General features: G+C 34.5%; 1 protein-coding gene across 1 annotated transcript in view; it reads right to left on the bottom strand.

Annotated features, from left to right (window-relative positions):
- Positions 1-17,500, bottom strand: part of LOC106873917 (potassium channel, subfamily K, member 13) — a 155,630-nt gene that overhangs the window by 114,766 nt on the left and 23,364 nt on the right. The window lies entirely within an intron of this gene.

The following is a 17,500-nucleotide window of genomic DNA, read 5'->3' as shown; positions in this document are numbered from 1 at the left end:
TTGACCTTACTAATACATTCCCTACTTTTAGGTCACTTTCAATAGAACCCTTGATTCAATAACACTGTGTATATGGAACGACCAATTTTAAAGACTGTTGGATTTTACTCATAGGGTATTGGAATCTTAATAATGGATTTACAAATACAATGAGCAATTTTAAAGACTATTGGATTTTACTCATAAGGTATTGGAATCTTATTGTATACCATTCTGCCTAAACAATGGATTTACAAATACAATATCCCTGCATATCTCACATCTATTTTCGTTCCTCCAATTCACTCTCTATTTCCTATCTTGTCTAAATTAACTATTGCTTAACCATCCTCTCACACCGTCTCCGATGAAGGGATGTAATAAATATCCTGGAAACAGCTGTAAGACCTATTTTGTAGAATATTGTAACTGTTTCGATGACCTACTCATTGAATTAGCGAGTATGTGGCTGAGTATATCACGGATATATTGAACCCTTAAGATCATTCTTGAATAACAATTGTGTATGCCACAGTGTGTGACCTAATTTTACTGGCAAGGCATCGGTCGACCCAATGTTAAGTGAGCTCGAAACTTGGACGTCATGGTTGCAAAGGCAACTCGTTTACCACTTGACCATGCCTGTCTCCGCATACATTACACACATACCCACATACATAGAAGCTCATGCACATACATACACACACATACATACATGCATGCATACATACATACATACATACACACATATACATGCATGCATACATACATACATACATACATACATACATACACACACACGTACATACATGCATACATACATACGTATTCACAATTCAAGAGCTGCTGATAGCGACTAAGTATTCGATCAGTAAGAGATATAAATCTGCCTCCAAAACCTTACGCTGTAATATCGATTATGTAATATCAGTGTGGAAGATATCGTATTCGTCATCAGTATAGCTGCAAAGAATCGTTTACAATGTCCAAACCTTTCCGCGAGATATGACATTGATGACATAATTATTTATGTTATCCGCGGAAGAATTTCCAGATAGTCAGTGATAAGACACAGTAGAGCAACAATATCTTCCTAAATTCATAAAGTATGGACTGCTACTGGTGAAACATTCCAGTAGGAACAACAGTAGACCGGTACAGACGCAGTAAGACTAATATACTTCTCTGAGACAGATTACGAAAGACTTGCACTGGTGGCGGAATCAGTAGCCAGACAGATGTGAATATCTCGTCTGAAGTTGTGGAAACAAGAATATCTATGGTCTACTAATGTGAAACTCACAGTTTTTGTATTCAAGCTGCAGATTCTCATTTCTACCTGCTATCATAGATGCCCCAAGATTTGTATAAAAACCTGGAAATTCTAAGGTTTTCCAAGAAAGAACAAAACAGACTTACTCACATCCTCCAAATCCAATCGATTATTGGTACACTGAAGATTTTTAATACATTCCAAAGATTCTCCATTCGAATTTCCTGGAATGAACATATACATACAATCACATGTGTGCGCATGGCATAGACACATACATAGTTAGTAATCACACACACACACACACACACACACACACACACACACACACACACACACACACACACAAACACAAACACACACACGCACGCACTAGTGTATTTAGGAAATATGTACGTCTATTAGATGATACCAAGTATATCTATATACACACTAACATATATACACATATTCATACATATTAACTTAGATATTCACAAATCCTTGGAACTGGATGGACTCAAAGACTCGTCACATTATTAGTGACCACCTTGAGGTAAATGAGAATCTTTATTAAACTGAACTGAAGACATACAGCCATCTATCTATCTATCTATCTATCTATCTATCTATCTATCTATCTATCTATCTGCCTGTCTGTCTGTCTGTCTGTCTGTCTGTATGTATGTAATACATACATACATATGTATGTATACATATGTATGTTTGTAGTTTGTATGTCTGAAATCATGTATGTATGTATGTATTTATGAGTGTACAAACAAACGTACAAACATACGTATATGCATAATTGCGGATCCAGAAAAGTTATTATTCCCACAAGCACAATAATGACATTATGTTTTTGAGAAACATAAAATTATTGGTCATTTGGGTACAAAGTAATGCTGGTGTTATGCAAAGAGTCAGAATGTGAGAGAAACCAAATACATTGATAATTGCTATTTAGTATTCCAAATAAAATAGAGAAATCAATAAGTGTAGCTTCAGCTCGTATTTCACTGTAATTTATATACTGTTTTCTTTTCATGTTGCAACCAGGACATTGAACACCTATTTTCTATTATATGTTTTTTTTTTGTACAGAGTTGAGTTAATATAGGCAGAATTTTAATAATTACACAATATAGAGATATAATAATAAAAATAATGGAATTTGTCTGTGATACTACGCTTAGTGTTAAATAAAAGAATTCAAAATGTGTAACTAAAGCAACAAAGCTTGTCTCGATGCCAATAAATGATTTTCAATACCCGTCTCTATTCGATTGCAACCGAAGTTATTCATGATGCGCAGCTCAGATTATACGATAAATGAGGACACCTTAATGTTAACGTTTTAGATATACACACGGACTGTTGTTTGTAGTGGCGGGGGAAGGGGTCGGTGACAGGCGGTAGATTGTAACATATACACACCTTTGTCTAAATGTAAGAGAATTAATACATCCAACTAGAAAGCCTAAAGTAAGTTGCAAGCTTATAAATACATACATAAATGCATACATACATACATACATACATACATACATACATACATACATACATACATACATACATACATGCATACATACATGCATACATACATACATATGTACGTATGAAATTATCGTTGAATGACAGGTCATTCTTCACAACATTCAGAAAATGTCTAACTGCTCTGACGTTGAAAGTTATCGACGATGTCGCTAGAGAAAACATGGAATCAGGTGATGATAATTACAGGAATATGAATACCTTGATATACACAGCTGCGAACACTCTTAAAAGAAAATCAAGAAAAAATCTTCGGTATACATGTTAATGGAACTACTAAACAGAATCAACCTAAATAGAAAACAACAATCTCCGCCGCCATATTGGATTGTTAACTACGACAATGAAATGTAAGGGAAATAATGAGTTTACACCATACCAATTATATAATAGCTATAAATTAACAAGACTCTATGGTTATTTTTCATACGCAGCTCTTGAGGAAAAGTTAATTGCTCTAAAACACAAATTCAGGACTGAATGAAAAACTCCGCTACCGCAGGCGAATTTTTGAAAAAAAAAACAGCGTACATCCCAAGTTAGCTTCCAACTAACAGATATTATGCAGAAAGATGGGAGAGGAAAACATTACTGTCAAGAAAACCCGCTCTCAAGAAGAGCTTGAATCATTCTGGCCTAAAATCTAGAATGAAAAGAGGGATTTCAACCTTAATGCATCATGGCTAAATACATTTATGTAAGAATATTGTACAAACATCGAAAGTAAAACATATACAATTGACCCAGAAGCTTTCAATATAGCTGTAGGAAAACTGAATAATGGGAAGGTACATGGAAGAGGCCTGACATCTAGATATTGGCACAAGAGCCCGACATTTTACAGAAAACCATTAATGTGTACATTCATAATGAATTCGGAGGGTCAGTTTGACACACGAAATTGCCTTGCTACAGCACGGACCTATCTTGTGATCAAGAATGAAACGTCCGAGTTATCAGAAGACTGCTGAAGGCAGTGAGCTGGCAGAAACGTTAGCACGCCGGGCGAAATGCTTAGCGGTATTTCGTCTGCGTTACGTTCTGAGTTCAAATTCCGCCGAAGTCGACTTTGCTTTTCATCCTTTGATGAAATTAAGTACCAGTTATGCACTGGGGTCGATGTAATCGACTTAATCTCTTTGTCTGTCCTTGTTTGTCTCCTCTATGTTTAGCCCCTAGTGGGCAATAAAGAAATAAGAAAACTGCTGACCCATAGGCTGCCAAAATATTATACAATGCTTCGAAGCGCTAAGTAAATATAAACCTATTGCCGGTTCAGATATTCGAACCCGCAAGAAAGCCATTCATTGCATTTTGTCAAGAAAAAAAATTCTCGCTAGACAAATAGGTGCAAACACACCAAGTCAGTTCGGAGTGCCCGCCGCCAATTAGCGCAACCACTCACAGCATATTTAAACTGGCAACAAGTTTATATTTATGTACAAACTGTATACAAGCTGCCTCAACCAGTTCTTAACAGGATCGTTCGGAGCCCAACAACATAGAGACTGATGAACAGGCAGGTGGAAATAAAAGAGCATGCTATGTGCCAAACAACCTTTGATAAAGAAGTCTCTACTATCTGAAGTAAGAAAACACCGTAGAAGCCTTATGATAGTATGGCATAATTATAAGAAAGCATACCAAAAACGGCTATGCATAGGTGTTTCTCGATGACTTGACGAAGACAGTAATATTGACATGAAGTGTAGCCTCTCTTGGACCGCTACATCATATACTTCGAAGGTTATGCATTTGCAATCCAAAATAGGAAATTGCTACGAAATACCTAGCAATCAAAAGAGACAATGAAGCCCTTGAAATTTCATGATGCAACCGAAAATGTAGTTTAAGTCATATTTCTGCTAATCACAGGTGATTAGCAACTGCCTGAAAATGTCATCAAAATGTCCCTATGCAACACGACTTAGCCGAAAAAACAATATACAGTGCCATTCAAGAAAAAAGACTGTTCTAGAATAACTATAGAAAATCACCCTGTTATTGAATACATAGGAGGCGCAATGGCCCAGTGGTTAGGGAAGCGGACTCGCGGTCATAAGATCGATCGTGGTGTCGATTCCCACACCGGGCGTTGTGAGTGTTTATTGAGCGAAAACACCTAAAAGCTCCACGAGGCTCCGGCAGGGGATGGTGGTGAACTCTGCTGTACTCTTCCACCACAACTTTCTCTCACTCTTTCTTCCTGTTTCTGTTGTGCCTGTAATTCAAAGGGTCAACCTTGTCACACTGTATCACGCTGAATATCCCCGAGAACTACGTTAAGGGTACACGTGTCTGTGGAGTGCTCAGCCACTTGCACGTTAATTTCACGAGCAGGCTGTTCCGTTGATCGGATAAACTGGAACCCTCAACGTCGTAAGCGACGGAGTGCCAACAACAACAACAATTGAATACATACACAAACATCAACACAAGGAATATTGGTGGAACATTTATGATCAAAACTTCTGTCAAGTGTAAACATAACTGGCGGAATATTATTGTTTGAGACAGAGAAGAAAAGTGTGTAGCGTCATAGAGGACAGCTGTCCTGCTGATGGAAATACCTCTTCAAAAATGAAAGAAGATAATTACAGACAACTGCTTCGAACCCGCCATCTTCCGTATCCAGATTATGAATTCATATTTATACCAATAATAACTGGTGCACTTGGTTTTGTGAGTAAATGCTTAAGTGACAATCTGGGTAAACTAGAGTTTTCAGAAAAAGAAATCAACCAGCTAATTCACACTCTACAAACACAATCTGTGTAAGTGAAACAGTAAAAATATGCAAGATATTTCTCAACTTTAAAATGTGAATCCGTTTTTGCTATCTTCATTCCAGCGTTTTGTATCTATTTTTCATTATCTGAAACCTTCACTGAAGAAGATTTCAGATAATGAAAAATAGAAGAGTACATACATATATATAAGTATGCCTAAATATATACGTACATATACATATATATATATATACACATATATATATATATATATATATATATATATATATATATATATATATATATATATATTTATATAAATAAGGATAAGATCGGTATTTAAAATATTGATCTTATCAAGTGGTCAGCATGGGAATAAAAACCATCAAAGGTAATATTTATTTAAAATTATAATACAGGGTATCAAGAGATACCACCACGCTGAAAAAATAGCAGTCAAAATCCTGACTCCAAAACCACAATAAATGTCCGCAAGGCACGATTAGCGAAGACGAAGACCAAATAAACCAGTAAAAATAATAAGATAATTTCAAATCCTGGATTTCTGGCTTTGCATAAATGCTCTGCCTTAATCAGTGAAATATACTCAAGTACATAAGTGTGCATAAGTGCATATATATGTATGTATACGTCCGTATATGTAAGTATACTGTTTATATACATGTATTTGTATTTATGTACTTGAGTATATTTCACTGATGAAGGCAGAGCATTTATGCAAAGCCAGAAATCCAGGATTTGAAATTATCTTATTATTTTTACTGGTTTATTTGGTCTTCGTCTTCGCTAATCGTGCCTTGCGGACATTTATTGTGGTTTTGGAGTCAGGATTTTGACTGCTATTTTTTCAGCGTGGTGGTATCTCTTGATACCCTGTATTATAATTTTAAATAATTTTTAATATATATATATATATATATATATATATATATATATATACATACAAACATGCATGTAAATACATACATGAAAACAGTTACAAAACAATTCTGCGTGTTTTAATGGATCTGTCTAACAACAACAATAACAACAAAAGGATGTGCAAAATTATATTTGGTTCCGATGCTGCAGTTCTTAATTTTAGTGATTGTACAATTCGAACAGACAAAACTTGATTAGTTCTAAGCTTTAACTAAATCATCGAAGTTTTTTGATGTAGAAAGTAATAAATAAAAAGTAAAGGAATAGTATAAACATGTAACATATTTCTAAAATCTTAGCCTTTTGGAATATGAGAATATGATTCCGAAAGAGTATTTTCTTGAAGTTATGAGTAAGTGCCAGGAAAGTACTTCAACTAGAGATGAAATGCTAGTTGTCGGTCGAGGAAGGCTGAATGGACAAGTGGGTATGAATAACTAACTCCACTTCATTTCAAGATAATTAGATATAATACGTGGTGTGTCACCTGGTGGCTAACAATTAAAGGGGAGACAATCACATCTAGATTGTTATAAAGTTCTAGTCGTTGTTAGCGGTATTTGAACCTTCCTTGTAATTGTCCTCATGGTATAACTTGGACAAGTAATTTAAGCTAAATTTAACATTGTAAGAAGTTAGACGTTTCTTAAAGAGAGAAGTTAGTTGATAGCTTAAAAGACATTTCTGAGGATGTGTGTTTTCCTTAGTTAATTGTTCAGCAACAGAGGAAAAGGAGGAAGGGAGAGAGAGAGAGAGAGAGAGAGAGAGAGAGGAGGGGAGAGAGAGAGAGAGAGAGAGGAGGGGAGAGAGAGAAAGAGAGACAGACAAACAGACAGAAAAAGAGTGGGTGAGAGATTTCTTTCATGCAGGTTAATACTTTCATATATTGTTTGTTTAATTACCTCATCTAAATCCGATCTCAAAATGAGCGTAACTCACTGAATGGTTTGTAGTACTAAACTGTTGATACAGAGAGCCAATCAACAAAGCGTTTCGAAGGAAATGAAATAAGACGATATAGGAAAATCAAAAGATGAGTTGAACAGGAGTGTATGTTATTAGCTAATCTGTTTTAATTATACAATGAAATAATTATGTTGTTGGCATGAGTATTGTACAGATAGCACAGTACTCATACCAACAACGGAAAAAGATCCGCAAACTTTAGTTGGAAATATTAATGATGGAAATAAGGCAGCGAGCTGGTAGAGTCGTTCGCACGCAGAGAAAAAATGCTAAGCGGCATTTCGTCCGTCTTTACGTTCTGAGTTCAAATATTGCCGTGGTCGGCAAAATAAGTACTTGTCAATCAGAAGGGTCGATGTAATAGAGTTACCCATTTACCAGGAATTGCTGACCTTGTGCCAAAATTTGAAATCAATATTAATGAAGGAAGTGAAAAGCTGGTCTAATTCATAACAGGAACAAAAAACATGGATAATGATCATCTCAAAGAAAAGAAAAACATTAATTTACAACATAAAAATTAATGGAATTTACAAGTTGATTGGTTTAAATACTTAGGAACCAAGAAAACATCAAAGGGCCAGGGGAAGGCATCAGAGAAATTAAGTCAAAGATTGGACAAATAAAGGTTACTGATGTTGAGATTAAATATTTTTTGTGAGATAAATGGCTATCAACAAAAGTGGGGAGAAGTATCCTTGAGGCAGACATGGAACTCATTCTTAGCTAAGCATGTGCAACGTAAAACGTCAGTAAACAAAAGCAAAGGACTTATCAATGCCGCAGAGCTGTAGTTCCTTAGACGAATGCTAAAGATATTTTATACAGAACAACAAATACCAAAATTTTCTTAGATTAGCATGAGAAGAGACAATTGGAAAACTGAAACTTGGTGACTATTAGAAAACAGAAAGTTAGATAAGATACTGGATCGTCTTAGTTTCCACTAACAGAAAGACTGATCTAATTACTTGCTTAAATAGGAGATTCTAGAGAGTCTATCATTACGAACGCCTGTGGGCATAGTACAAGGAGTATACTGAGAGGGGAACATTTAACAATAACCGTTTGGTATCTAATTACATTTACTCGACTATTTAGCTGAAGATGCGTTGACACTTCATCAGGTGATTGCTATATATTAACGAAGTTGAGTGTATGACACTCGTCTCAACAGTTACATGCTGCAGATTTTAGGTGACATACGACGGACTTTGAAAAAAAAAACAATTCCCTGTAATAATATAAGCTTCTCTATGAGCATTTTAATAAAATTAAAATGCACGTATTCATCTAAGTGAAACTTCAAATAACTGGATAATTAAAGAGGTTAAGATTTCGACATGCTGAGCTAAAAAGTTCCGCCATCAATAGTTGATATAAATTCTAACGTTCGTGCATGGCCACGCATTCCGTGGGATAAGCAGCCGACTAAATCGACTCCAATAATTATTTTATTTCATTCTGAAAGTACGAAATATAAAGTTATCTACGTGGGATTTAAACTCATATCGTAAAGGGATGTAATAAATATCACAAGGTATTATCGGGTGATTTACAGTTTCTGATAATCCATCGCTTTCTTTCTTGTTCCTCTGATTGAAAAATCGTCTTTATCTTCCTTTATATTTATTTTTACATTTTTTTAAATATTGCAGAAAGTGTACAGTGTATTAGCCTTACTTGGCAAACTCTTCCTAATGTAAAGCCCTATTGCAATGCCAAAAACATTATATAATAGTTACAACTATAAAACTATATGTATATCAAGAAAATATCATAAAACTATGTGAATATCAAGAGAATATCATAAAATTATAAGAATATCAAGAAAATATCATAAAAATATATGTAATATCCCAATGAATGTGCATATGCTATTTTTCTTCTTATAAATGTTGTTCGTATTACACCAGGTTATTTATTAGATTTGGTCTACATAATCCACGTGACGTCAGAATATTAATCTGTGTCAGCGTTCAACGTGAAAACCGATGGGAAAGCTTTGGATGGATTTAATTCCTTGATGTGCGTTTTAAGTTATATTAGTTCAGATATAAATCCTTTACAATACACGGAATATAGCTACAAAATCACAAGATAGAACAAATGCTGTTCAGAATAGGCCTTTGTGTATAATGAAAGTCAAAGTCGGAAGATAAGAAGAATTGCAGAATTTATGAAGTTCTCTGAATCTGGTTTACGAAGCAAGGCGCATAAATTATTAAATTGATAAATAAGAATATGAAAAGAAAATATGAACCGGAAATGGAAGACAGAAGATAATAAAGACGTTGAGTAACATTAAAATCTTTGGGACCATTGTTATAATAATTGACTAATTGATTTGTCTTAGGAATTTTCTTACTTCACACAATTGATTCTTTTGTGAATAAGATTGTCTCACCTGTCGATGTAGATATAGCAAAGCTGATTTCTGTTTATATTTTAACATATTTTTGTAAATGTTTTGATGAAAGTAAACCATTCGTTTCCAAATATTATAACGTTATAAAATCAAAACGGCAGATAGTTAACAATATCAGTAAGTTATGTATAGCTGTTTTTATTTCATTACAATGACTGCATAAATATACTTGAGGATAAAATGGACAGAATGGAATAAGTAGAACTATAGGAGACATGTGGGATAGAGAGCCGCTGAAGAGGTCACAAGATGTGTGACGAAAGAACTTTGACAAAGAAACTAAAATAATAATGATAAAGAATCTTGCAAAACAAATACATAAATGTGACAAAATAAATGCCTCGCACCATTTAGTTATGCTCAATGACGTTTTGCGCTCAAATCACACACGTCACTTTGATTTTAATCTCCAGTAGTCGATTTAAGAACATCAGCGCTCACAAAAATGTAGCCTTGCCCCAGAGTTAATATATAATTAGATCTCTGTTTAGAATGAAGAAGTTATTATTTTCAATATTCTTTCTCTTGTTCCTTTAATACATTTCATACAACAATAACCGCTACGTTATGAATAAAGAAAAGGACATTGTGATTGCAATGTTATACAAAGTTGTTCTTAACGAGATGTAGTATCATGCAATGTATATTAATGTATATTAATATAGCGAATGTAACCTTCATATAGCTATCAGTCACTATAACTAAAATTCCGAAGAATGAAGGAAAAATGAAATATAGTGTACTAGCCAAAATCTAAAAGAAACGATCTTTGTATGGAATATATAATTCGAAACCTTTATCATTAGTAATTCTCCGTGAACTAATTGTATCCCTTCATTCCATTTTCAATCATTAAAAACGTTTTTTTTTACGAACCAGGAGCATCAACCAATCTCCTCTTTTCCCCAACCTCAAACTGCAATATCCTATCATGTTATTTTTAGATTCCTTTTCTTTCTTGCTGTCCACTTTTCCAATAGAATATCGAAAATTGGCAACTTTGGGAATCAAAAGTACACACGTTATAATTACTCTGTAGAATTTACATGAACATTTTCATTTCCAAAATCTATCAAATTTCTGAATGGAGTCCTCAAACTTTAAATATTATATTCTCAATAAAGCAAAAACTATCCATTCTCAGAAATTCATTACTCATCAACAGTTTTCAATGTTTGGTTGCTCTTTTCATGTCATAATCACAAAACCAGTAATTTTTCATGGCACCGTCCATCTTATTTTAAGACATCTTCATTATAGCCAGCTTTTCAACTCTATATCTTAATACTCCCTATGCCTCACCCAAATTCTAACTTCCTCTTTTTGTCTTACCTTTCTTCCTTTACGAAGTTTGCAGCTCATTCTGAAACTTTATTTTTAAAAATCTGTATTTGAACACAATTGTAAAGTATGCCAAGACTAAAGACTATGTAAGAAACGTAGATACAGTATTGTCTGGGTGCATAGGATCTTCCGTTCAAATAAATAACTCCGGTATTTCTTACACGCTTCTGCTAATCCCGAACACCATCATCCAAAGAACACTTTCTATCTCATAATCAGTAAATGCCCAGAAAGACAGCAGCAGTAGCAGCTTCTGCTGCAGCAATAACATCATTCACCACAAACACTGTGCTGGGATATACAGTAGCAATAATAAAAATTACAGAGGGGCAGTAGCTCTTACGTTCAGACATGGTTCACCTTATCAAGAATCATGTTGTGACCATCGCCGATATCTACAGACATACAGAAAGACATGAGACTGGAAAGAGAAAGCGTGCAAAACGCTTGACAATGCAGCATTGTGCTCAACCTACGAGTGATAATAGATAAATCTCCGTCAAATAACGTCCTAACTTCTTGAATAATAAGCCTTTGATACACTATAACCCAGTAAAAAGAAGGGATGATCACGGATGGAAACGCTTTTTGGTCTTAGTGTTTCTTCAATACAATTGATCTGGAGCTAAACAAAAACAGCAACGAAAGTAACATATAAAGTGAACGAGAGAGATAGTGAGGGAATATGAGTATATGTAAATATATTTTTGAGAGAAAGAATAAGTGAAAGAGAGAGGAACGAAGGAGTAAGGTTAGTTAATTTTATATTTTATTAGAACAATAGAGAAACAGAAAACTAAAGAGAGGGAGGGAGATGAAAAGAGACAGGAAGAGAAAGCGAAACTGAAAGAGAAAGCGAAAGACTGAAAGAAAGAGAAAGGTTGAAAGAAGGAGAAAGAACTAAAGAGAGAAATATGTGATAAATATTGCTTCAATTAACTTTGCTATCTGAAACTAATAATGTTGAACTGAAAAACACGAGGAGTTGGATAAATTTTCCTCTGACCTCTCCCCACCAAATAAAATGTTATTAATCTTATCAATAAATCACTTTTCATTGAAAAGAAAATGTAATTAGAATCCAATGAAAATCAGTGTTCTATTATTGATATTACACAAAGTGTAGAATATATTGAAACAATGTCTAGAAAGACAGTTCACAGCATTCGCAATTAGAATGAATGGTGGAGAGTTCGCGAGATGGTCTTGAGTCTCAATGGAAACCGAATTTGGTTGAAACCATAATTAATGTTAAATTGTATCCGTTGCATTACATATAAGAAATCGATTTGAGAGAATATGTGTTTGCCTAAAGACGCACAGCTGACCAAATCGATAGGGTAGTAGTCTGCAGGGCGATATGTCAACATTTTTTATCTCGTCACTGCAACTTTATAAAAAGTACAGTATTGTGGAAGCTATTGATTTCTTTTACATTTTCGGTGACTTTGAGATTGTTTAGTGTCTTATTTCACCTGTTAAACTTTACTGTACCATCATTAATATTTTGTATTCAATTGACCAATTATTTGGTTAGATGTTTCAGAAAGAATTATCGTTGTTGTAGGCACAGAAATAATAGCTTTTCACACAGTACAAATGTGTACACTTTGTCTTGTTTCTTAACTCAGGGCCTTCCAGCCATCTGTTTTGATACTATTTTCTAATCAGCTTCATATGTTTCAATTTTTGGCACAAGGCCAGCAGTTTCTAGGGAGTGAGTAAATCGATTACATCGACCTCCAGGTACTTAATTTGTCGACCCCGAAAGGATGAAAAGCAAATTTGACCTCGGCGGAATTTGAACTCAGAACGTAACGATGGGCGAAATACCACTAAGCATTTTACCTGGTGTACTAACGATTCTGCCTGCTCGCTGCCTTAATCAGTTTTATAATATAGAAACACTACTAAGGCGGTGAGCTAGCAGAGACGTTAGCACACCGGGTGAAATGTTTAGCGGTATTTCGTCTGTCTTTATGTTCTGAGTTCAAATTCCGCAGACGTCAATTCTGCCTTTCATCCTTTCGGGTTCGATAAATTAAGTACCAGTTGCGTACTGGGGTTGATCTCATCGACTGGCTCCCTCCCCACAAATTTCTGGCTTTGAGCCTAGAGTAGAAAAGAATATAGAAACACCACTTGTGAGCTTCAACTTTATATCGTAAATGAAGATTAATCAGTGCTGATGTACTCGAAGTGGAATTTAAACTGAATCTTCAATCGTTTATATTTGTTCCTTTATTTTCAATTCACAGCTTCAATTCCTATTCTTTTTAGTTATTTATTTGCACATCTTGCTTCGTAAAGTAGAGTCAAAGAATTTCATTTATTTCTCAATTCATCTTATCATTGGTTGTTTAGCTATCAATTATATTGGGATTTTACTGCACTGGATCAGCGAAATTTTAGTGTGTTCATATAGACAGTACATCCTCAAAACTTTAGCAGTAAATCTGACAGTTTTTTTTTTATTTCTAAGAGAAAGGTAACTTAATACTAAAACCAATTTCCTGGTTGACATACATAAGGAGTATGTTTAATTATTGTAAAGGCTAAGGCAGCGAACTGGCAGAATCGTTAGCACGCCCGGCGAAATGCTTAGCGGCATTTCGTCTGTCGCTACGTTGTGGGTTCAAACTCCGCCGTAATCGACTTTGCCTTTCATCCTTATTCGATTATCGATTAAATAATCCCGAAATCGATTAAATAACGATTAAATTCATCCCAGTTACGCACTGGGGTCAATGTAATCAACTTAATCCCTTACCCCAAATATAAGGCTTTGTGCTTCTAGTAGAAAGAATTATTGTAAAGGCTGCTATATCGTAACCCTATGCCAAGTTTTACACAGCCTATTTTTTTGTGGCGGCGGGTTCTTTTATCCTTTCTAATTTTCGAATAGAACTTGATGGATTTTGTATTTAGTCAAAAGACAGCTTTATTTCTCAGCTGCTGCTTCTTTATATATAACAAGACTCCCTCCTTAGCATTGCAACCTTTACCTTAAAATGGAATCAGCATCTAGTTTCAATAACGAAATTTGGGTGAGAGAGTTCATTTTATGAAATACATTTTACGAACTACATAAACAGTTACATGATGCACCCTGTAAACAATTTTCCTATCAGGCATGGTATTCTAAAGCAAAAATTCAATAATTAATATTCTTAATATTTAATATTATTTAATTAATATTCTTTCTTTGCAGATATTTTGGTGACACAGACATTAGCGCCACTCTAGAAAATACCATAAGTGTAGTATATGCTCCATATATAACTTGATCTAAAAGTACCAAAGAAGTTCGTAAATTGTATCATATTAAGTATGAATGGGCAACATTCTTCTACCATTACTATCTATCTTGCTTTTTTTTCTTCTCCTAAATTAACCATAAATGTTTATAGGAGAAAAAGGAGGAAACCTGCACATGATTTCTCTACCTGAAATAGATAGCAGCCAATCGCCCTCAAGTCACTATCTATTGACTTAAAGATGAAGTAACGTGTGTGTATGTGTGTTGTGTGTTGTGTGTGTGTGTGTATGTGTGTGTGTATTTATGTATATATACATATATATACATATATATATGTGTGTGTGTGTGTGTGTGTGTGTGTACGTATGCATGTATGTATGTATTATATATGTATGTATGTAGTCAATCCAAACAAGAACATGCAAGAAAAAACAACAACGCGAGGACGTGGTACAAGTACTGTGTTATTGGACGCTCAGGAAAGGGAAGAAAAGAAAGAGGATTTCACGTTTCGAGCAGAACTCTTCATTAGAAATATAGAAAAAGTCCAAAGAAGGAAAGACGAAGAAAGAAAATCGCCTACGCTACACATGCGGTCACATATTGAAATCTGTGTGTATACAGGATAATGTACTTCTGAATAGATTATATTTAAAACAATAGCGGGATGGTCATGCCTTGAATGTCTTTGGTTTTACGTCTACTCAGATTTATATTTAGTTTTGCTTTGAAGAATATTTGTTTTCAAACATTCCAGAAGTAAAAGAGGAAATTTATCTCTTGCAACATAATGACAGTGAAATATTTCTCAGAAATATCTTCTGTATGAGATATACGAAATTAAATGTAAGCTAACATGCGTCATGCTGCGAACCGAAAGGAATTTTAATGAAATGAATTTATACCGTTAATGACCATTCTTGTCGAATTAGTCAAGTGAGATGACTCTGCAATTCAAATTGATTAAAAATTGAATGAAGGTACACTATACAGAGTTGGTTTGGTCTTTAGTAAGTATGGTACCAATTCAGGACATTTTCCATCCTATTAGATTTCCCCAGCAAGTCAAAGCCTAACAAATGCTTACCAAATCTTAAAATGACAGTATTTATATTATCAAATCACAAACACAATCTTGACTGGATATCATCATTTTATTTTTAATTAATTTAAATTTCAGGTTTTCATCAAGCACTAATTAATTTTCCTTCCTTATGGTTGTCGTTTTAATTGATTAACCTTGGGGGATGAGGAAGGCTCAGAATAAAGGATGTTAACCCAAACTTAATTATGATATAAAATAACAACACACCTGTGAAATGCATTCACATCCTTTTTGTGTTAATAATGTTGATATTAGTGAAAAATAAAATATAAAAAGAAAGCAAAAAACGTTCGCAAGTAATATACCACCCTTCTTGAGATCTATCACCATAGGACCTAGCTTAGGACAGTGGACATGCTAGAAATGAGATCCATCGCGAAGAGGATTCAGCTCTTTTGTTAAACATATATTTGATATTGAAAATTAATAAGTTTTTAATTTGTTATTTAGAAGAGATTGAATTTTGCTTCCTTTTTGTTTATTTTCATTCCCTTTGCTTCGTGGTGAAAGGCCAACAGCCACGACCTTTTCAGGGACTCTTTCAGTGGTGGAAGAGAAGGAAGAAGTTCTTCTCAGACCGGTTACCTGATCCGAATGCTTTAAACAGACTGGATGATGATGATGATGATGATGATGGTGGTGGTTGTGGTGGTGGTGGTGGTGGTGGTGGTGGTGGCAGCGGCGGCGTTTGTGGTGGTGGTGGTGATAATGATGATAATGTTCGTCATCATTATCATCATCATCATCATCATCATCATCATCATCATCATCATCATCATCATCATCATCATCTTCATCATCATCATCATCATCATCATCTCTCAATAGAAGACAAAAATATACAAAATGTTACATGTGAACTTAAATATTTTCGATTTGAAACTGGGAAAAGAGTTTAAAAGTTGTGCATTCCTTTCACTCGACAAATCTGGCCATTAACTTCAACGACCCTTGCTACACTTAATGGTGGATAGATCGTCAAGATCTGAGGATCTGTATTTCTTACGTCACTAGCTAGGAACTATGACTATTTCATTTGTTGGGAGATAAAAGTATTTCAGTGTTTTTAAAAGTATTTTCTCGTGTAGCACATTTGGGAATTTTACAAAATCAGAGAATGCTTTGGAAATTTCATTAATATCACAGAGAAACAATCGATGTTGTTAATGCCAGGCTTTTAAAAGTATATTTCCAGTTTTGTTACACAATAACAGGCATGAAGATATAAGTAGATCAAATATAACATAACATACAGATATGATATGATATTTGCAGTCACGTAATAATTGAGCTTGGAAGATTAAAGGAAAGATAACTGATAATCATATATTCCAGTTCAAACTCGTCCCAATAGGAACGACAAAATACATAATTTAGCCTTCGCTAGTTTGGGATTAACTTGTAGGAAAAATAAAGAATCGTTCAGCTCTGCTGTATTTTATGTTATGCTATTAACATTTCGTCAATGGTGCAGAGATTGTATCATAGTTACTCTGTCTTTATGCTTTCAAATATATAAGAAGAGAAGCACAATATAGTCGCAGAAACAGTAAAGTGACGAAGTAATGGTTTTTTAGTATTTAAACACGGTTGTGTGGGTTTGTGGGTTTCAGGATTAAATCTTTCTGCAGTCGACTTCACTTCTCATTTTCCGAGAGTTGACAAAATAAGCATGAGCAATATATTGAATACAATGCAATGAACTATATCATTCCTCTACATAATTTTGGCTTTGTGTCAAAGTTAGTAAACAGTATTAATTGGATAGTTCCTTAACTAAAGTGGCTAATTACCTACTTGAAGGATTTAGAGTGGTCCGTGAATAAATTCTTATGGCACACCAAATTTGACAGATCTGTTCACTAACTCAGAGCAAGATTGAGAAACTTGTAAGATGATAAATAGAATTTATAACAGATTAAGAGGCTACCATTGCTCT

Source organism: Octopus bimaculoides, chromosome 11 (assembly GCF_046866305.1).
Source record: "Octopus bimaculoides isolate indiv1 chromosome 11, ASM4686630v1, whole genome shotgun sequence".
NCBI classification, from domain to species: Eukaryota; Metazoa; Mollusca; class Cephalopoda; order Octopoda; family Octopodidae; genus Octopus; species Octopus bimaculoides.
Note: the sequence above shows the minus strand (reverse complement) of the source record. Positions and strands in the feature narration are given on the sequence as shown.